Here is a 22,436-nt window from a genome sequence, read left to right as displayed (position 1 = left end):
GAGGGGATTGGTTCCTCGGGAACAGTCAACTGGCAATTAGGCAGAATGTTTCCTGCAGCAAGCTAACCAGGAAAAAGAAAATGTGAATTATAATTAACGTGTTCATTTTTAATGTAGTTTACTGTACCCGGGGCATCGCTGATCGCCCGTGTACAGAGTCAGATGAACATCACATCCAATCAGGGGAAAGTGACCCCCTCTGCCCATTACATCATTCTTGGCATTTTCATGTTTCATCAGTTGTCAACATTATTCCTTCAGGAATTGAAATATTGATTGGGGTGTGGTTAAAAGAGCAACTGATATAATAACGTAATCAAATGGGGGGGGAAAAAAACTATTGTGCTTTTAATGTGTAATTCATTGTATTGCATTCTCCACATTTACATTTTATGGGGCAGATAATTATTTTTTGGCTGTAATTACATCAGCACTTTACGCGATAAACTGTGCACCTGATTTTCATAAGGCGTAACATTTTATTGATTTACAATAGGAATAATCCATAGAAGAAGAAAACAATAAAGCTGGCGTTTGTGTTAGTTGCTTCTGCTAAGTCTGGCATTGTGCAGAAGGACATATGGGCACTGACACAAACTCCTCAACTTCCACATCTGGGCATGTGCCAATGGCAGAATTTGTTGGCTGTGTGGTAAAGGCATGATCGTAAGGCATTCGGGTCTTTATATTGGGCAACGTACAACCCAGCAGTATGAGGATTGATTTCCCTAACTTTAAGTAACCCTCTCCATTCCTCCCTCCACCCTAGTTATCGCACTAGTTTCACCGCTGACCTGCTGAGATTCACTGTTTTGTATCACTCGTCATCACCTTCCCCACAGCCAACAATGGACCATTGTGGGCTCCATCGTTCCTTGATCATCATTGCTTTTTGCAAATCTTTCATTCATTTGTTCTCTGCACCTTCTATGTCTCTCGTTTTCCTCTCCCCTGCCTCTCAGTCTGAAGAAGGGTCTCGACCCAAAATGTCACCCATTCCCTTTCCGCAGAGATGCTGCCTGACCCGCTGAGTTACTCCAGCCTCTTGTGCGCATCTTATTCTCAATACTGGGCCATCGTATTTTCTGTGTCAAGAAGTGATGGCCTGCCAGCTATATGTTCCAACCGATTAGTCCTTCTGTCTCAGCTGCCCAGAGCATTGCATAATCCTTTATAGCCATTCCTAAAATATCTGAACTAATGACACCCAAGGCCGCTGCTAATGAGATTTTTAAATGGAAACAGAGAGTGGATCAGTAAGCCCGTGGCAAGATTCGTCAAATATGCTCTGTTCAGAACTGTTTTTGGAATTTTGGGGGTATTGTCCAGTGGAAAAAGGTAGTTTCCAGCTTGTTGTCTGACTCAATTAAGATTTGTACAGTGTGGAAACAGGCCCTGTGGCCCTAACATGTCCTTGCTTAAAGTGCCCACGCTGCTCGAAACATATCCTATCCATGTACAATATTTGTTCTGCCCTTTTGTGAATTAGTTTACAGTATATGTTCTTGTGAACTTTAGTTACAAGAAGAAAAACTAGTAGTGTTTGTTTCCTGCATTGCTAATGATAACACATTTTTTTCCTAAAACATTCTGTTTATTTAAAATAAACAGGCACGACTCCAAGGTCTTGTGCCTTAGGACATCCCTCAATTCATAATCCAATAAGTATGCATGAGAAGTACATTGCAAGTTCATGCAGCTGGTGATTACTCCATTAATAACGTACCAAAGTGCTGATTGAGAGAATTAAACGTGTGAAATGTGCAAAAAGGCCAGGGTTAATTGTTATGAACAGCTAAATGTTCATCCCCCATCCCCCAGAGAATCCAGTACAAAATCCTCCTCATAACCTACAAAGCCCTCCATAACCTGGCCCCATCCTACCTGACCGACCTCCTCCACAGGCACACTCCCACCTGCACCCTCCGCTCTGCCGCTGCCAATCTCCTATCCCCCCACATCCGGACCAAACTCAGATCCTGGGGGGACAGGGCTTTCTCCATCGCTGCTCCCACCCTATGGAACTCACTACCCCAAACCGTTAGAGACTCCTCCACACTCACCACATTCAAAACATCGCTGAAGTCTCACCTGTTCAGTACTGCCTTCAACCACTGAAGGTCACCTCACCTTCTGTCTCCTTTCTCTGTTCATTTATTTATTTACTTATTTATCTATTTATTCATTTCCCTATGTTCTCAAAATCTCTGTAAAGCGTCCTTGAGTATATGAAAAGCGCTATATAAATAAAATGCATTATTATTATTATTATTATTATTATTAAATGAGTGCCTCACATGGAAGTTACCAACTCCACCAGTGCAGTACTCTGTCAATGCTGCACTGGATTATGTACCTGGGATCTAGAATGGGTATTAAATTCACGTCTTTCAAGTTCAAAGTATTGTTGTACTGAAGATAGACACAAAATGCTGGAGTAACTCAGCGGGACAGGCAGCATCTCTGGAGAAAAACAATGGGTGATGTTTTGGCTCGAGACCCTCTGTCACCCATTCCTTCTCTCCAGAGATGTTGCCTGACCCGCTGAGTTACTCCAGCATTTTGTGTCAATCTTCGGTGTATACCAACATCTGCAGTTCTTTCCTATACGTATAGCTGTACTAAACGGTGTCAGTAAGTTTGACTAGTTTATTTGGGGAGGGAATGACATGAGGCAGGATAACTTTTTATTTTATTATATTCATGTGTAGGAGATATACGATTTAAAAAAATAACTCAAAAGATTATGCTGGACATCTGTAAATGGAGGTTTGGTGATGCTTTTCATTAAGGATGCATCCTGCCTCAGTGCATGATACTTGATCAAAGCACACTCTGCTTAAATGTGCTCCATTACAACTTTATCAGTAACCTGTTGGATAAGATGCAAGGTATTTTTTTCAAAAATACTTGCTGTGTACATCTCTTTAAACATTGCCCATCTCACCTTAAATGCCCTCTAATCGTTGTCATTTTCACCTGGGGAGGTGGTGGGAGGGGGGGGGGGGGGAGTTTCTGACTATCTATCCTATCTATGTCTTGCATCATTTTATGTAATTCTATTACGTCCCCCTTCAGCCTCCAGTGCTCCTGAGAATATAAATGTCCAACCACTTTTTTATAGCTAATACCGTCTAGTCCAGTCAGCATTCTGGTGAACCTCCTCCACACCCTCTCCAAAGCCTTCATGTCCTTCATGTAATGGGGTGACCAGAACTGCACACAATAGTCTAAACGCAGCCTAGCCTAACTAAAGTCCGATAAAGCTGCAGTATTTTTCTGTCGTGCCCTGTTTTATTCGGTACCGAAGATAAAAAAAATCTATCCTTCCACTTCTGTATGTACCAGGATTGGGGCCTGCAGTATCCCTTGAAGGAGATTATTTCAGTCACGCTGAATGATTTATAGAATCATGTGATGGGTGATTAGGTATTAAAAGCTTTTATTCTGTAAGTTTGTAACAAAGCGTTTGTTTATACTTTGCATTTTAATTTCAAATTTGAAGTTCGGCTTAATGCGACCAGGTTGTTATTGTAACGCACAGTTTTGTCTTGGAATTCTGGAGGAGGTTAACGATGCCACACATTAGCAGTTGATGCCAATTTTTTTAATGAATTAGTGCAAAGCGTTGGCCATCTTGGCACCCAGGCAAATTGGCTAACGCCAACACACCTTCAGTGAAGTATTATATTCCCCAATCATTATGTATGACCGTACCAACTGATATGTAGAATCTGAATGTAGACACAAAATGTTGGAGTAACTCAGCGGGTCAGGCAGCGTCTCTAGAGAGAAGGAATGGATGACATTTCGGGTCGAGGCCCTTCAGACGTTTCGAGTCGAGACCCTTCTTCAGATGTTTCCGATCCTGTAAATGTACTGAATACAGTACATTTCAGTGAGTGAGTCAGTGATTTTGGCAGCATTTGATAATGGTTGTGGAATTGGTTGAAGCTGCTGCTTGGTACTGATTGCTCAACATTGCACAACCATTACTTTCTAGCAAAGAGGCGGCCAGATACAAGTTAGGCTTGTAGGTTAACGTGCTTGGGCAGTGATTGAACTGGCAAACCAGAAACGTAATGAAGTCATGTTGCAGTTTTATAGCACTTTGCTCAGGCCGCATTTGGGATATTGTGTGTGGTTCTGGTCGTTCCCCTCAGGAAGGGTGTGGAGGCTTTGGACAAGGTGTAGAGGAGGTCCACCACAATGATGGCCATATTGGGGGATATTAGCTGCAGGGAGAGGTTGGACGGAAGTGGATTGTTTTCTCTGGCACACAGGACGTTGCAGGGAGCCCCGATAGAAGTATATAAAATGATGAGAGGCACAGATGGGATAGTCAGTCGGAACCTCCTTCCCCGGAAGGAAAAATTACATACGAGAAGGCACAGTTTTAAGATGAGAGGGGCAAAGTTTAAAGATGAGGTGCGGGGCAAGTTTTTTACACAGAGGGTGGTGAGTGCCTCCAACATGCTGCTTGAAGCAGATACATTAGTGGCATTTTAAAGACTTTTGGGTAGGCATATGGATATGTAGAGAATGGAAGGATATGGTTTATGTGCAAGTAGATAAGTGATGGTCATGTTTGGCACAGACATTGTGGGCTGAAGGGCCTATTCTTGTGTTTTACTGTTCTATGCACTGTGTTATATCTTTGAGAATTTTTTGAATCCAAGTAGAATTTGATAAAATCAGCTGCAGCTCTGATCTTCTGAACAGTGGAGTTGCTACTCAGCTGTTCAATCCCAGCCACTCGATCCTGCCTCCCAAGACGCGCCACTCCATGTTTTCCCCCATTGTTTGTTTGGCATTCCGCATTTAAAAAGGCTGAGAGAATAGTGTTTTGTTTCAAATGAATAATTTCTTTCTTCTCGCAACTTGGCAGTGGCTCAGGCGGTAGAGTTACTGCCCCACATCTCCAACAAGCCAAGTTCAGTCCTGACCTTCGCTGTTGTTTGTGTGGAGTTTGCAAATTCTCTGCATTCTCCATGTTCCTCCCACAACTTAGAAATGTGCGAGTTGGCAGGTGAGTTGGCTGCATTAAAATGTCCCGGTCTGAGGATGAGTGGGTGGGGCAGAGTTAATGGGGACACGGGGAGAATAAGATGGAATTAATCTGGGCTTGGTGGAAATGGGCACAGATTTGCTGGTCCCAAGGGCTGGTTTCTGTGCTGTAAAACCAAGCTCTTGTCCTTGTACATAATTGCAGTTTCAGAAAGACGCAGAATGCTGGAGTAACTTGGCAGCATCTCCGGAAAATGACGCAAAAAGCTGGAGTGACTCAGCGGGTCAGGCAGCATCACTGGAGAAAAGGAATAGGTGACGTTTCGGGTTGAGACCCTTCCTCAGACTGTGAGTCAGGAGAGAGGGAAACGAGAGATACGTAAAGGTACATAGAACAAATGAATGAAAGATATGCAAAAGAACAAATCAAAGCCAACAACGATGATCAAGGAAAGGTGGGGCTCACAATGGTTCATTGTAGGCTGTGGGGAAGGTGATATCAAGTGATAAAAACAATGAAACTCAGCAGGCCAACAGTGAAATAGTGAACAGGGATAGATGACGCTTCAGGATCCATCAGACTGAATTTTCAGTGTGTTGTTAAACAATGATGAGAATTGCCACGGAAACGTTCTCTCTCTGGACCTCCAGCTCTTGACATCGTCCGTCCATTAGGTATCCTGTTTGAGATCATTTCCTTGGCAAAGACGAGCAGCTCTGCTCTGTGTTGTATTACTTTGTATTACTTGTAACTATTTGGTAGATTGCAGCTCTCGAAACATTCTCCCTACTTTGCTCTGAAGGTTGTGGGTTTATTTCCCATTTTGAGTTGAATACTTAACCTATGTGTGTGCTGAGGGAATGCTGTGTTGTTGAAGGTGCCATCATTCAAACATAATTTAAACCAAAGACATGTTAAAGAGATAGCCACCCTCCTTAACATGTCTAGGAAGGAACTGCAGATGCTGTTTTACACCGAAGATAGACACAAAATGCTGGAGTTACTCAGCGGGTCATGCAACATCCCTGGAGAAAAGGAAAAGGCAGCATCTATGGATTAATTCCTTTTCTCCAGAAGTTGCCTGATTTGCTGAGTTACTCCAGCATATTTTGTCTATCTTCGATATAAACCAGCATCTGCAGTTCCTTCCTAGACATGTTAAGGAGTGTGGCTGGGTATGAAAGGAGACCCAGCAGTTTGATTTTAGGAGTGAGAAGTTGCCCCTATTTTCTGGCCAGCATCTCGGACAAACCTCAGATATTCTTTGTGCAGGAAGGAACTGCAGATGTTGGTTTACATTGAAGATAGACATAAAATGCTGGAGCAACTCAGCAGGTCAGACAGCATCTCTGGAGAAAAGAAATAGGTGACTTTTTGGGTCAAGACCCTTCATCAGCCATTTTTCTCCAGAAAAGCTGCCAGTCTCGCTGAGTTACTCCAGCATTTTGTGTCTATCTGGGATGTTCTTCCATGCTTTTGCTACCTGTGGCCCCTGATTGCATGTAAGCTTGCTTTGTTGATCTTCAAAGTAATGAATGCATGCCTTTGTTCTTTAAAAATGTGCCTATGACTCACTTTGGAGTTTTTGAGGAAGGCAAAGGTGTTATGTAAATGTAGACCTCACCTCACCTCATAATGCTTCCAGCCATTTGATATTCTGACTGAACAATATAAACACACAACACAGAAGTAGATTACCGCTACCACAGCCACATCTGCTTCCCGACCCGAAACGTCACCCATTCCTTCTCTCCCGAGATGCTGCCTGACCTGCTGAGTTACTCCAGCATTTTGTGAATAAATAGATTAGTCACACCATTGTGTCCATGTCAACCAAAACTAGATTTTGGATTAATTCAGAGCACAAAGAAACTTGAATCCTGGCTGGGACTGAACTGGGATGCCTGGAAATATAGCTCGAAGTTTCAAAGGACAAGGTGGCAGAAAGGATAAGTGCCATGGAAGGACTAGTGGCTGTGGTAGTGAGTCTGAGCAACAACATGTACGAAAAGTCTGAGAGCAGTGGGAATCGGAAGGGGATCAGTGAGAGGGGGCATCAGCGACTATTTTACATTAATGTGTAGGAAGGAACTGCAGATGCTGGTTTAAACCGAAGATGGACACAAAATGCTGGAGCAACTCAGCGGGACAGGCAGCATCTCAGTCTCGACCCGAAATGTCACCCATTCCTTCTCTCCAGAGATGCTGCCTGTCCCGCTGCGTTACTCCAGCAATTTGTGTCTCACTTACATTTTACGTTAATCCCACCGCCCAGATCTTGGTTTGTAGCCTCTATTGGTCAAGTTTCATTGTGTTTACATTCGGATACTCTGCAAAAGTTGCATGTTTCAGCCTCCCACTCTTTCAGGCAGCAAGTTCCGGATTCCCATGTTTATATAGAAATAGCAACTCGTTTTGATTTTCGGATCCTGTTTTAAAAAAAAAAGAATTGCCACTGTATTGACCACAATTTCTGTACGTAATGCAAATAGATTTTCTTTTTCACTTTTTCCAACATACTGACTTTCGTTGAAGACTATGGACCTGCGGCAGGTTTGTCCGGGGTCAGGCATGCTTTTTGCTGCTCGTGGTGAATAGGGTAGCAAACCTTGTAGAGCCAGCAATAAGAATATGACCCTGAGGAGGAGATCACGTGGTGCCGGCAGGAGCTAAAGTGATATTTTCTGGCTATGGCAGAGATGTTGCTGCTCTGCGTGCAGGGTTGCAGGTCAGAAGACAAAATAGGAGCAGGAGGAGGCTTCTCGGCCCCATGCCTGCTCTGTGCATTGACGTAGGCAATGGCTGAACTTCTATCTCTGTCACATTATAGACAATAGACAATAGGTGCAGGAGTAGGCCATTCAGCCCTTCGAGCCAGCACCGCCATTCAATGCGATCATGGCTGATCACTCTCAATCAGTACCCCGTTCCTGCCTTCTCCCCATACCCCCTCACTCCGCTATCCTTAAGAGCTCTATCCAGCTCTCTCTTGAAAGCATCCAACGAACTGGCCTCCACTGCCTTCTGAGGCAGAGAATTCCACACCTTCACCACCCTCTGACTGAAAAAGTTCTTCCTCATCTCCGTTCTAAATGGCCTACCCCTTATTCTTAAACTGTGGCCCCTTGTTCTGGACTCCCCCAACATTGGGAACATGTTATCTGCCTCTAATGTGTCCAATCCCCTAATTATCTTATATGTTTCAATAAGATCCCCCCTCATCCTTCTAAATTCCAGTGTATACAAGCCCAATCGCTCCAGCCTTTCAACATACGACAGCCCCGCCATTCCGGGAATTAACCTAGTGAACCTACGCTGCACGCCCTCCATAGCAAGAATATCCTTCCTCAAATTTGGAGACCAAAACTGCACACAGTACTCCAGGTGCGGTCTCACCAGGGCCCGGTACAACTGTAGAAGGACCTCTTTGCTCCTATACTCAACTCCTCTTGTTACGAAGGGCAACATTCCATTGGCTTTCTTCACTGCCTGCTGTACCTGCATGCTTCCTTTCATTGACTGAAGCACTAGGACACCCAGGTCTCGTTGAACTCCCCCTCCTCCTAACTTGACACCATTCAGATAATAATCTGCCTTTCTATTCTTACTTCCAAAGTGAATAACCTCACACTTATCTACATTAAACTGCATCTGCCATGTATCCGCCCACTCACACAACCTGTCCAAGTCACCCTGCAGCCTTATTGCATCTTCCTCACAATTCACACTACCCCCCAACTTAGTATCTTCTGCAAATTTGCTAATGGTACTTTTAATCCCTTGCTCCATATCCACAACCCCATCGCTCTCCTTCGCAAACGTCTCTGGCTCCAACAGCTTCCTTCCACACCCTTCCTTCTATGATCCCCTCGATACCTCGAAGTCTCTCGGAGTCTGCCTGAACATACTTGGTGCCTGAGCCTCATCGTCTGTGTGACTGGCGCTCGTTACATTTGTTCCTCTGGGTTGGGGAAGTTAGCAACTGCAGTACAGATGTTCTGGCCTCTTGATGTGTCCCAGCCCAGGACAGATGGAGCCGATCACCATCACTGGCTTCCTACCCGACAGTAACAGCTGCTAAAGGAGAGACTGCCAGACTGGTGAATCCTATTGCCTCGGGAGCCATTTTGTAGTGTGGGGTGTCATGTGACCAACCTTTGCATGCACTTGATTAATAACAGAAAGTTCATGTATCGCTCCTTAAACATTTCTTTCAACCTTGCAACTCATGCCAGGCATTCAAATTTCTGTGTTTTAGTTTTCAGTTTTAGAGAGACAGCGCAGGAACAGGCCCTTCGGCCCACGACGACCTGCGATCCCCACACACTAACGCTAGTTCCAAGCACACTAGGAACAATTTACATTTATACCAGGCCAATTAGCCTACAAATTTGTATGGTTTTGGAGTGTGGGTGGAAGCTGGAGCTTCCCGGAGAAAACCCGTGCTATGGTTATTTTTTTTTAAAAGGATAAGGAATAAAAAAATAGAGCATGGTTAAACAAGATGAGTTTATTTTAATTATCGGACATTGAACTGCAACAGATTTCATCTCGAAATGGATTTGTGAATGAGGAGTTGTTCTGAAACGCACAGCCTCCTAAAAAATCCTGGAAGCTGTCAAATATACGTTTCCGAGTGCACCATATTCGAGAGGTGCAGAGTTAAATTCCCAACAGCGTTCGTTGTGCAAACAAAAACCTGCCAGCTGGGCGGTGACTCGGGCCAGGAACGAACATGTCCTTGCAGTTGATGACATATGATATTTTCAGCTTTGCTTTCAGTCGGAGGGACAAGCTGGTTTTTCTCGGCTGTGCTTTGCGTGAGAGGTGTATGTTGTCAGGATGTTGGCCTTGCAGTGGTAGGGCCTGGGCAAGTATTGCTGGTTGCCCTCCCATTATGAATCCTGTGGATTATTGCCTCCACCTCGCTGAGATTAGTAATTGGACTGAAAATAAGTGTCTGTAACACCTTTGTGCTTGAATAAGCAAGCAGGTGGTTGTTGGTTTCAAGAAGTTCTTTCACGTCCACTGGTATAAGAAGAGTCGCGACCCGAAATGCCACCTATTCCTTTTCTCCATTGAGGCCCGTTGAGTTACTCCAGCTTTTTGTGTCTATCTTTGGTATTTTGTACCAGTTTTGCCTCAGGTTTCTCAACATGTGGCGGCTTTTCTGCCACCCTCTGTCCAACAGCCAAGACCCAGTCTGAGCCAGATTTCCCCCCTGGGGTCTTGCTGACCAGAGGCCTCCAAGCTCTGACCCTTGGCCATCTGCCTGACCTTCCTTCCTATGATCTGGCCAACTCCACAGCACTCAGTGACCTTTCGTCAATTAACCCTCCGAATCCCTGCCCACCGCAATCTCCCTGCAATCCCTCTTCCCATCTCTCAAAGATTTTCCCTGGCAATGCATTCGAGGTACCCACCAGTCTGTGTGTGTAAAACACAAGTAAATGATTAGGCTTATGAGGCTACTTAAGAGGGCGTTTGAAGTCGTAATGCTTTAAGAATAGAAACAAATACACAAGTCAGATCTGGCCAACCTTTTAATGAACCAATTATTTAAAAAAGACTAGACTTTTTTTCAATTGAATGCAAATTCTCAAATATCTGTTGTGGATTATCAATTAATGCCTATCGTTTGCTAGTTCTGCATTGTAACAACTGTAGATTGGAGTGATACAGCGTGGAAATATGCCCTTCGGCTCAACTCATCCATGCTACTTGCAGATGCATATATTTGTACGTTTATTTAGAGAGGAGTATGCTGTGACACGTATTTGCTGGATATTTTTTATTATATATTTTGTTGCTGTTAATAGAATGTATTTTATCTATCAGTGATAAGAGTACATGGGAATATAGGGCCAGGTCCCTGTGATGATGAAGAGGGGAAGAAACATTTCCAGGTCGGGGTCGTTCAGCCGTGCTTATTTTAAGGCTTGGCTTATGAATTAGGAAATTGATAAAATATTTTGAATCTTCTGTGTGGCATTAAATAGTTGTTCGTCATCAGGATATAGGGGTAGAAAGCACCTGTACAGATTACTCTCGTTTGCAAGGTACTTTAAGCAATATCTGTACAATACCTGTAGAAGCAAGGGACTGCAAATGCTGGTTGACAATACCTGTTGTACAGGGCCCCATCCAAACAACCATTAGGCTCTAGAACCACAAACACTAACTAAACCATGAACTATAAACTGTCTTGTCTGCACGAAGGGCTTTGGGCTTTTTGCAATAATATTGTTTTTTTTTAAATTTATGTATTTTTTTGTTTACGATGAGTACTGTGTTTACAGGCCTGTTATGCTGCTGCAGCTGAGGATTTTATTGTTCCATTTTCGATTCATATGGCAATTAGACACTTGACTATCTAGTTAAACTGAAATGTCTTTCAACATAATGCCACAATTTAAATTTTAGAACTTCTGATCTGAGGAGCAAAGGTGCAGCTGCAGGATTTAACCTGTGTCTCACAAAGACAATTTTGAATTCCGATATCAATTGCATTTCCAATGGAATGTCTGGTTATCTTTTGCTTCCATCCTTCTCACATTTTAAAAGTAGATACGTTATTTTTTATTCCTCTTTGTGTATAGTTTTCATTTTGCGAAGTGCAGGTGGTAGCTCCCAAGGAAGACAGCTGGGTGGCACACTGGCGTAGTGGTTAGCAGCAGAGACGTGGATTTGATCCTGACTTTGGGTGCTCTCACTGTGGGTGCGCCCATACTCCTAGTAACCCTCCATCTTTTAGATAGACGCAAAATGCTGGAGTTACTCAGCAGGTCAGGCAGTATCCATGGTCTTCGGAGGTGGTGCCCGACCCACTGAGTCACTCCAGCACTTTGTGGGGGTTTTTTGGGAACCAGTATCTGCAGTTCATTGCTTCGACTTCTTTATTTCTCAGTTGTTTGGATAACATTTGTTTCCCTAAGTGTTGTGGCATTAAATCTCCATTTCCTCGTCAATAGCCAATAGACAATAGGTGCAGGAGTAGGCCATTCAGCCCTTCGAGCCAGCACCGCCATTCAATGCGATCATGGCTGATCACTCTCAATCAGTACCTCGTTCCTGCCTTCTCCCCATACCCCCTCACTCTGCTATCCTTAAGAGCTCTATCCAGCTCTCTCTTGAAAGCATCCAACGAACTGGCTTCCACTGCCTTCTGAGGCAGAGAATTCCACACCTTCACCACTCTCTGACTGAAAAAGTTCTTCCTCATCTCCGTTCTGAATGGCCTACCCCTTATTCTTAAACTGTGGCCCCTTGTTCTGGACTCCCCCAACATTGGGAACATGTTTCCTGCCTCTAATGTGTCCAATCCCCTAATTATCTTATATGTTTCAATAAGATCCCCCCTCATGGTCTAGACTTTTGGACTAATAGATTGAACGCTCTGCTACAAACCCAGATGCATACCATATAATAACCTCACCGATGCAAGTTCTCTAGGGATGCTATCTGAACCGCTGAGTTACTCCAGCCCTTTGCCTCATCTTATAGACAATAGGTGCAGGAGGAGGCCATTTGGCCCTTCGAGCCAGCACCGCCATTCAATGTGATCATGGCTGATCATTCTCAATCAGTACCCCGTTCCTGCCTTCTCCCCATACCCCCTGACTCCGCTATCCATAAGAGCTCTATCCAGCTCTCTCTTGAATGCATTCAGTAAACCAGCAACTACAATTCTTTGTTTCTATCCATTATTAGTTTTGTTGCGGCTGAGCTCGATTGCTCTCATGCGCCCTCCTGCAGTAATCTCTAGGAAAGTACACTTCCCTATTTTGCTGCAGGCCCAGAAGTGTTGATCGTTGCAGTCGCTGCATTCCCGCAGCTTGCAGTGTGATCCAGGAATGGGATGACTACTGCACCAAACCTGACTTTGAGTTTAGTTCATTGTCACGTGCACCGAGGTACAGTGGAAAGCTTTTGTTGCGTGCTAGCCAGTCAGCGGAAAGACCATACGTGATTATAATCAAGCCACCCACAGTGTACAGATATATGATAAAGGGAATAACGTGAAAAACCCACAACTCTATTTAATCGCTGCGATACTCAAGTATTCAATGGATCAGAGCTTAAAATCAGTGGAAAAACGATTGCTTACAATTATGAGGTGGTTGTTCCCCTGCGAATAGAGATGATTAAATGTGTTCATTTACTTAGCAACTGGAAATTTCTCATTGAACTGTTTTATAGTAATGCTTGACTTGGGATGCAATGTACCAAGAGAAACCACAAGGTCCAAATCCATTTGTGCTGCTCTGACTTTTAACCGTATTACTCGTCTTTAGACTTTAGAGATACCGTGCAGAAGTAGGCCCCTTTGGCCCACCAAGTCCACGCGGACCAGTGATAGTACACTAGCTTGTCCTACGCATTGGGGACAATTTTGCAATGTCACCAAAGCCAATTAATCTGCGGACCTGTATGTTTTTGGAGTGCGGGAGGAAACCAGAGCACCCGGAGAAAATCCTCGCCATCACAGGGAGAACGTACAAATTTCGTACAGACAGCACCCATAGACAGGATCAAACACAGGTCTCTGCTGTAAGGCAGCAACTCTGCCACTATACCTTTGCGCCAGTCAATTGTTTTAATCTGCCCTTCCACATATTCCTGTTCAAAGAGATAAGCAATCTTTCCAGTTTATGATCAGCTCAGGTGTCAGCCCGTGTGCTTGTCACGTTTAACTATCCCCACATGTGCTCTTTGATCTGCTGAGTATTTGCAGCATCCACTTGTCTTTTAGATGACGGCATCTCTTGGTTTCAGCATTGATGGACAGTTTGCCTTGTTTAACTCCTCCCACTCATTCTCCTCCAATCATATCCCTGTCTTGGGTGGCGCCAGAAGTCAGTTGTCACTGGGGCAGGACTGGTTACAGCCCAATCACAGACGTTTCCTCTGTTCACTCCCCGGCCTCCTTGCAGCTTAAAATCCATGTGCATTCTCAGGTTTCTAGTTCAAAAATGTAATTGTGCACACAGCTCTCCAGATGCTGTTAGACTTGCAGAGTACCTGTGGGCTTTTCTGTTTTAATTCAGATTTCAGGATTTGAAGGTTTTTCTTGTTGTTCTGAATCTTTAACAATGGTTACAGCCCCTTAGTAAACATGATCGCCCTTTCATAAAACTATGATGATTTGATCGCTTTAGACTTCTGTAAATGACCTGGCTGGCAGGGTGGTGCAGCATAGAGTTGCTGCCTTACAGCACCGGAGACCCGGGTTCGATCCTGACTACGGGTGCTGTCTGTAGGGAGTTTGTATCTTCTCATGTAAGTGCTCCGGTTTCCTCCCGCACTCCAAAGACGTTCAGGTTTGAAGGTTAATTGGCTTTGGTAAAATTGTAAATCGTCCCGAGTGCGCAGGATAGTGCTGGTGTACAGGGTGATCGCTGGTCAGCATGGACTTGGTGGGCCGAAGGGCCTGTTTCCACGCTGTATCTCTAAACTAAACCAGCTATTTCCTTCTTTATCAAAACTCGCATCTTTCCACAGCAGATTTGAACTGACTGGCCAATACATTCTGACATTTTGCCTCCCTGCTTGAAAAAAGAGCTTCAGATTCAACGTTTTTCAGTTTGTTAGCCTATTGTTAGGACTCGTTGAGTTTTGAAAATCTTCACCCAATGGTTCTGTTATCTCTGCAATCAATATAAAATTTCAAATAATAGCCGTACTTTCAATATGTAGTCAATGTTTCCTGCTTATCAATTTTTGATGTATTAAAGAATTCTGACTTTGGTTTAATAGTTAAAGAAAATAACTGCAGATGCTGGTACAAATCGAAGGTATTTATTCACAAAATGCTGGAGTAACTCAGCAGGTCAGGCAGCATCTCTGGAGAGAAGGAATGGGCGACGTTTCGGGTCGAGACCCTTCTTCAGACTGATTTCAGGGGGGCGGGACAAAGGAAGGATATAGGTGGAGACAGGAAGATAGAGGGAGATCTGGGAAGGAGGAGGGGAAGAGAGGGACAGAGGAACTACCTAAAGTTGGAGAAGTCGCCTGTCTCCACCTATATCCTTCCATTGTCCTGCCCCCCTGACATCAGTCTGGGGAAGGGTCTCGACCCGAAACGTCGCCCATTCCTTCTCTCCCGAGATGCTGCCTGACCTGCTGAGTTACTCCACCATTTTGTGAATAAATACCTTGGTTTAATAGTTAAATTTCCTGATTTTCTATCTCATTTAAAAAAAGCACTTTTCTGGCTCAAACTCTGGCAGCTGTTAATTTTGGCTCTCTGCCTCTATTGTGATGAGATTTTAAGCCATACCATTAGCTTGTCTCCAAAATGATGCAATTGATTCTTTTCATGCTGGGGCAGGCTCCTTGATCTGTTAATTTTGTTCAAATCGGGAGCATAGAATTATCTGCATCAGTTCACGTTTTGTGTTCCATTGCTAACTGGTTTTCGGTGAATATATATGTATTAATATGTTCTTGGAATTGACAAGTCATACTACTTTGAATGAATGTGTTATTTGGATTTGGGTATATAAATTTGAATTGAGGTTTTTTTTGTTGTTGATTGATTGAAAGATACAGCATGGAAACTGGCCATTCAGCCCACCGAATCAGCGACCATTGATCACCCATTAACGCTAGTGCTATGTTATCTCACTTTTGCGTCCACTCTCTGCACACCAGGGACATTTTACAGAGGCCAATAAATCTTTAAACCAGCATATCTTTGGGATGTGGGAGGAAACTGGTGCACCCGGAGGAAACCCATGTGGTCACAGCAAGAACATGCAAGCTCCACACAGACAGCACCGAGGTGCTGTGAGGCAGCAGCATCTCGACCAGCTGTGCCACCCTGTGCCAAGAGGCAAAGACAGGCTCTTTTTACGGATTTTAAGTGATGATCAGTTCAGATTGTACGGTGAATAAAGGCATTTTTTAAAATCATAGGTTTAAAGTGAACTGTTATGAGAGTTAGCTTGTGCTTTTAAGTTAATAATTATATTTGGATTTTGAGGTCATTCTCAAATCTTGTCTGCAGTAAATTATCTGTTACAGACGTTCAGTCTGCATGAAAAATTCCCAGAATTAAAATAATTACAGTTGTGGCAGAGTTCGACAAAACAGTCTATTCTTGGCTAAGTTTTCAGTGTTCCGAAAATCTCCACTCCTTGGTTAAATTGACACCATGGAGAAAACTCTTGATGTAACAATTCTGGCCTGAAGTAGAGCATTAAAAATTCTAATCCTAGATAGATAGAGTAGACAGTTAAAGTAGCCATAGATAGAGTAGACAGTCGGACCGTTTTATCCCGAGGTGGAAATATCGAAAACTAAAGGGTAAAGCTTTAAGTTGAGAGGAGCAAAGTTTAAAGGAGATATGGGGGGGAAGTTTTTTTTTATACAGTGAATGGTAGTGCCTGGAACATGCTCCAAGGGGTGGAGGTGGGGACAGATATAACGGTGGCTTTTAAAGGCTTGGAGATGGGCACATGGAAATTCAGAGAATGGCATGGAGCGCACGTAAGCACAGGGTCTGAAGAAGGGGCACTCATCCTTTTTCTCCAAAGGTGCTGCCTGACCCGCTAAGTTACTCCAACATGTTCTGTCTATCTTTGGTACAAACCAGCATCTGCAGTTTCTTTCCACACAAGCAGAGATAAGATTATCTTGGCATCATGTTCAGCACAGACGTTGTGGGCTGAAGGGCCTGTTTTGGTTATGCCCTGGTTATGTGCCATGTAACTGTGGATCAAATGTACTAGTCAATAGCATCTATTGCATCCGCTGCTCCAGATGTCAACTTATTTGCATCGGCGAAACCAAACGCAGGCTTGGCGATCGCTTTGCTCAACACCTGCGCTCGGTCCGTGTTGGCCAATTTGATCTCCCGGTGGCCGAACACTTCAACTCCCTCTCCCATTCCCAGTCTGACCTTTCTGTCATGGGCCTCCTCCAATGCCATAGTGAGGCCCACCGGAAATTGGAGGAACAGCACCTCATATTTCACCTGGGCAGCTTGCATCGACTTCTCCAACTTTAGATAGTTCCTCTGTCCCTCTCTTCCCCTCCCCCTTCCCAGATCTCCCTCTATCTTCCTGTCTCTACCTATATCCTTCCTTTGTCCCGCCCCCCCTGACATCAGTCTGGGGAAGGGTCTTGACCCGAAACGTTGCCCATTCCTTCTCTCCTGAGATGCTGCCTGACCTGCTGAGTTACTCCAGCATTTTGTGAATAAATACCTTCGATTTTGTACCAGCATCTGCAGTTATTTTCTTATAGTCAATATATTGTGGTCTATTGATTAGTCAAGATAAGAGAGTCAAGACTATTTAACTGTCATATATGTACCAAAATGGAACAATGAACCTGCGTAAAGTGGTTTAAGAGATATTTTGTGCTGTTAAAGTTGATGCACGTTGGGCGTATTCCCTCCATGAGTCGAGTAATATTGAATGTTGTCCATTATTGCCGATTGTCCGCTATAACTGAGTGAAGGATTCACTCCAGCCCGGTACCAAGCAGTCACTCCATGAAACGAGTTATTTTCAAAAACAGTACAAAGTTCTTCTTAACAGCTAAATAAGTATTTTTGTTGCTGCAAGCTAAATACACTAAAGGCTGTTTGTTACATTGTTTAATAAAGTATCATTGCACAAGTGTCGATCAAAGCGATTGCTTGTCAATTTACATGGCCTCGTAGTGTAGCTGGTCGCCTGGGTTCTCAACGAGACAGTGGTGGCTGATTACCCTGGGGATGTTCTGCCCACCATGACCAAAATTTGTTATATAGAGGCCTGTAATAACGAGGGTGGACTCTTTTTCAGGCGTGGACCACTTTCAATCGCTGGAAAATATTATTCTCAAAATTGTATTATGTTAAAAAACGGACAGTGGCCATTTTCCCATCTAATCTGTCTGTGTTTTTCTCCAAATCAGCCACTTGCTATAATCCCACCTTCCTGCTCACCAGCCATTTCTGAACAGTCTTCTCATTTCCTGGGGATAAAGTTATAGATTTCAACAACCATTTGTAGCACGTTCTTCCACTTTATGTACTCTCTATAAAACCAAAAATATAACATATTGTTATCTTTTTTTACATTTTTTTATTGTGACTACCTTTCAAAAGGCTATTTTCATGCGAAGATAATTTATCCAATAAACCCAAATGATTTAACCAGCTCTGGGGTGAAGTATTGCAGATGCAGGATCTGAGGAAATGGAAAACCTTGAAGTAATAGTAGCCTCTAGCGCAGAAGAAATTGTGTTTAAATTAGTTTGCTATTGTTGACTTGGTTTATGTTTAGTTCTTAGAAATACAGAACGTTGAGTCCTGTTTAACTATTTCTGTTTAACTAAATAGGGAAAAATACACTCTGGTATTTTTCTCTTTGCCCTAGATGTTGTATTTGTGTATAACTTGATTGTACTCTTGTAAAGCGTGGTTTGACTGGATAGCAGGCACACAAGAGTTTTTTAAAATGTTACCTTGATACACAGGACAATAATGCACTAATACCAATTTACGTTGCCAATAATATCTTGCCCTGACTTGTCACATGCTGGCATGCCTGACCCCGTCTGCCCGTGTTATTGGCTGCACCTTGGTTCCCATGGTGCAGGATTTACTCAGTGAATTAAAGCTTCTCAACTACTATTTTCCTTAATTCCGCTTTTTGTCTTCTCACAATGTCGCATTCGAGCTCTCGTGGTTCAGGTGGTGAAACAAAAGACTGGCGGAATGAATGGAAAGGGTTCTGAATGAAGCTTAATTACTGGGCAACTCGATTTCTAAAGATCAAACTATAGCAAAGTTCCTGTAATCAAACGCACCCGGGACTTTGGTGCAGGAATGGTAGATTTTCTGGACTATTGAATGTTATTCATATTAAAAGATGAATCTTTTTTCATTTATACTGCCTCCTCAAGATAGCCAGCATAAGCAAGGACCAGTCTCACCCTTGCCCTTCTGTATCGGCAGATACAGGAGTCTGAAAATGCACCTCCAGATTCAGGAACCGTTTCTTCCCAGTTGTTATCGGGCAACTGAACGGTCCTCTCATCGGCTAGGCACTGACCTCCCTTCTACCTCAACGAGGATCGTCGAACTATCTTTAATCGGACTCTATTGGACCTCGATGTTATATCTTTGTACCCTTTACCTGTGCACTGTGGGCAGCTTGATTGCATTCACGTACAGTCCTTGCCTTGACCAGATAGCACGCAAACAAAAGCTTTTCAATGTACCTCAGTACACGTGACAATAATAAACTACATTACAAATCTCACAGTGAACCTGGTACGGTTCAAGTGAGCACAGAAAATAGGATTGTAGTCAGTTGGAAGGGAACCTAGGAACCAGGGCACCTGCAAGTCAGGTGGGAAAGTGGTCGGAAGGAACTGCAGATGCTGGTTTAAACCGAAGATGGGCACAAAATGCTGGAGTAACTCAGCGGGGCAGGCAGCATCTCTGGAGAGAAGGAATGGGTGACGTTTTGGGTTGTGACCCTTCTTCAGACTGAAGTCCCGACCCAAAACATCACCCATTCCTTCTCTCCAGAGATGCTGCCTGTCCCGCTGAGTTACTCCAGCATTTTGTGTCTATCTTGGGTGGGAAAGTGTAAGAAAATAACTGCAGATGCTGGTACAAATCGAAGGTATTTATTCACAAAATGCTGGAGTAACTCAGCAGGTCAGGCAGCATCTCAGGAGAGAAGGAATGGGTGACGTTTCGGGTCGTGACTTCAGTTGCCTGACCTGCTGAGTTACTCCAGCATTTTGTGAATAAATACCTTAGATGGGAAAGTGATAAGTGCTTCCTGGCCGACTGCCAAAGCACCAGTGTCCAAATGATCAGGCAATGGATTATCAACATTTTATTGCACTTTGTGGCCATAGTTTTTTTTAAAGACTATTCATAGGAAGTGTGGTTGTTGGAAGAGGAAGAGAAATTACATATTTTTGTTCTGCTACAATTTGCAACTTTATTAATGAATGTTTCAGTTCCCTTTGGTGGCAATGTGTAACCAAAATTGAGTCGGTGGCTTTTGATGAGAAATTGAATTTAAACTTACATTTGGGTTTGGTGTAAACCAACTAGTTATACCATAACTTCCAACATCTCTAGAACAGAACACTAGAAAAATATTATCTTTTCTCCTCGGGGAAGAATCATAAATAATCCATTGTAAGTCTTTTTTATTAATGTCTGCTTTTAAATTTCTAATGGCATTCAAATAAAAAAATTAAGTTTGGATTTTAGTTTAGATTCCGGTCTGGTGCCAATATGGCATTAACTGTTTACCACTGACCACAATCCAGCGGTATGAATATTGATTTCTCTAACTTCCCCCCCCCCCCCCCCCCAAGTCATTGTACTAGGTTCAAAGTTATCTTGTTGCATCTCATTGTCTGTGACTCGTTTTCACCTAGCCCACAGCTAAAAAGTCATTGCTACTTGTTTTGCATCTCCTTCATTCATTTGTTCTATTGCACTCTATAATCACTGTCTATATCTCTCGTTACTTTTCCACCAACTCTCAGTCTGAAGAAGGGTCTTGACCCAAAATGTCACCTATTCCTTTTCTCCAGAGATATTGCCTGACCCACTGAGCTACGCCAGCTTTTTGTGTCTATCTTCGTTTCAACCAGCATTTGCAGTTTCTTCCTACACAAAGCAGTTCATTAGGTGATATCGGTCTTTGTGCTAAATGTGATCAAGCTGTTTGATCCAATGTATCCCAGTGTCATTTCTTGGCCCTTGAAACTAAGAGAACTGCAAATAAAAGTAAAATATTTTAGATGAAAAAATATCATTGCACAGAAACAGGCACGATGACTGAGTCACCCATGCCGACTAAGATGCCCATAAGGCATAAGGCCATTTGGCACATCGAGTCTGCTCTGCCTCCCGATCATGACTGATCTATCCTCTCAACCACATTTTCCTGCCTTCTCCCCATGACTTTTAACTCCTTTACTAACCAAGCCCCATCTAAGCTAGTCCCATTTTATCTGCATTCAGCCCATATCCCAGTCTAAACCTTTCCTATCCATGTTTGTCCAAATGTCTTTTAAATGTTGTATCTTCCTCAACTACTTCCTCTGGCAGTTCGTTCCATGTATCCACTACCCTCTATGTGGAAAAAGTTGCCGCTCATGCATCTATTAAATCTTTCCCTTCTCACCTTAAACCCATGCACTCTAGTTCTTGATTTCTTTACGCTGAGTGAAAAAGACTGTACATTCACTCTGTCTACTCCCCTCTTGATTTATACACCTCGGTAGCCTCAACCATGCATCTGTATCGTCATTTCCCCAGTTTTAATTCTTCTCCCCTGCTTCATTGTTTAGGTTAATACATTCCTCAAAATGTCTTGAGAAGGGTCTCGACCCGAAACGTCACCCATTCCTTCTCTCCCGAGATGCTGCCTGACCTGCTGAGTTACTCCAGCATTTTGTGAATAAATCGATTTGTACCAGCATCTGCAGTTATTTTCTTATACTTGCTAACATTGGAGATGTTTATAAAAAATTTCTCGAAAAAAACCTTGATTATTTCATCCCATATTTTTTAACAGAAGAAGTGTGAGAAGGATATTCCCAGCAAGGGCTGATTTTATATCTTAAAAAGTATAACCTTCTCTTATCTGTGTGCGTAGTTTGTTTCAGAACTCAAGGTTTAAGTTTGACGTTGATGCTTGGAAGTGTGCTACATTTCTGCATAGTTGAATGCACATATGCGTTTTGAATCTTGTGTTCTAGTCCAACTCACCTCTGGTCCATGTTTCGAAGTTGTTCACATTTATAGCATCTTCAGTGTTTCGCCTTCTGGTTTAAGTCTTTAAGTGGCGCGGTGACGCAGCGAGTAGAGTTGCTGCCTCGCAGAGACCCAGGTTCGACCCGGGTTCGACCCTGGCCTCCGTTACTGCCTGCGAGGAGTTTGCACGTTCGCCCCGCGACAGTGCGCGTTTCCTCCGGGTGCTCTGCATTCCTCCCACATCCTAAAAACGTGTGTAGGGGTCAGAAGTTAATTGGCCTCTGTAAATTGCCACTGGCGTGTTGGGAGTGGATGGGAAAAGTGGGATAACTTAGTACTAATGTGAACAGGTGATTGGTGGTCAGCATGGGCTCAGTGGGCCGATGGGCCTGTTTTGATACTGCATCTTTACACTAAAAATGTTACACTAAAAACTACCAGAAGTATACCAGTTTGCATGCTGCCTCAGCAAGTATAGGGGAAATCCTTCTCACTTCCTTAACAGCATAGGGTAAAAAATACTGGAAATTCCAATTTGCTACAGAATGTACAACTGAATGAAGTCGAGACTCTGGGTCAACATGCAATGTGATGTTGTACATATCGTATTACAGTAGTGAATGGTGGTGGTGTGGATTTGGGTTTAATTTATGAAACAGCATTTAATCATGCATCGTAATGTGGGGTCGGGACTTCCCT

General features: G+C 43.4%; 1 protein-coding gene across 3 annotated transcripts in view; it reads left to right on the top strand.

The window, feature by feature from the left end:
• ldlrap1b (low density lipoprotein receptor adaptor protein 1b) overlaps positions 1 to 22,436 on the top strand; it is a 46,916-nt gene that overhangs the window by 912 nt on the left and 23,568 nt on the right. The gene's annotated exons all lie outside the window — the stretch shown is intronic.

This window comes from Rhinoraja longicauda, chromosome 27, assembly GCF_053455715.1.
Source record: "Rhinoraja longicauda isolate Sanriku21f chromosome 27, sRhiLon1.1, whole genome shotgun sequence".
Lineage (NCBI taxonomy): Eukaryota > Metazoa > Chordata > Chondrichthyes > Rajiformes > Arhynchobatidae > Rhinoraja > Rhinoraja longicauda.
This window is presented reverse-complemented; position numbering and strand designations above follow the sequence as displayed.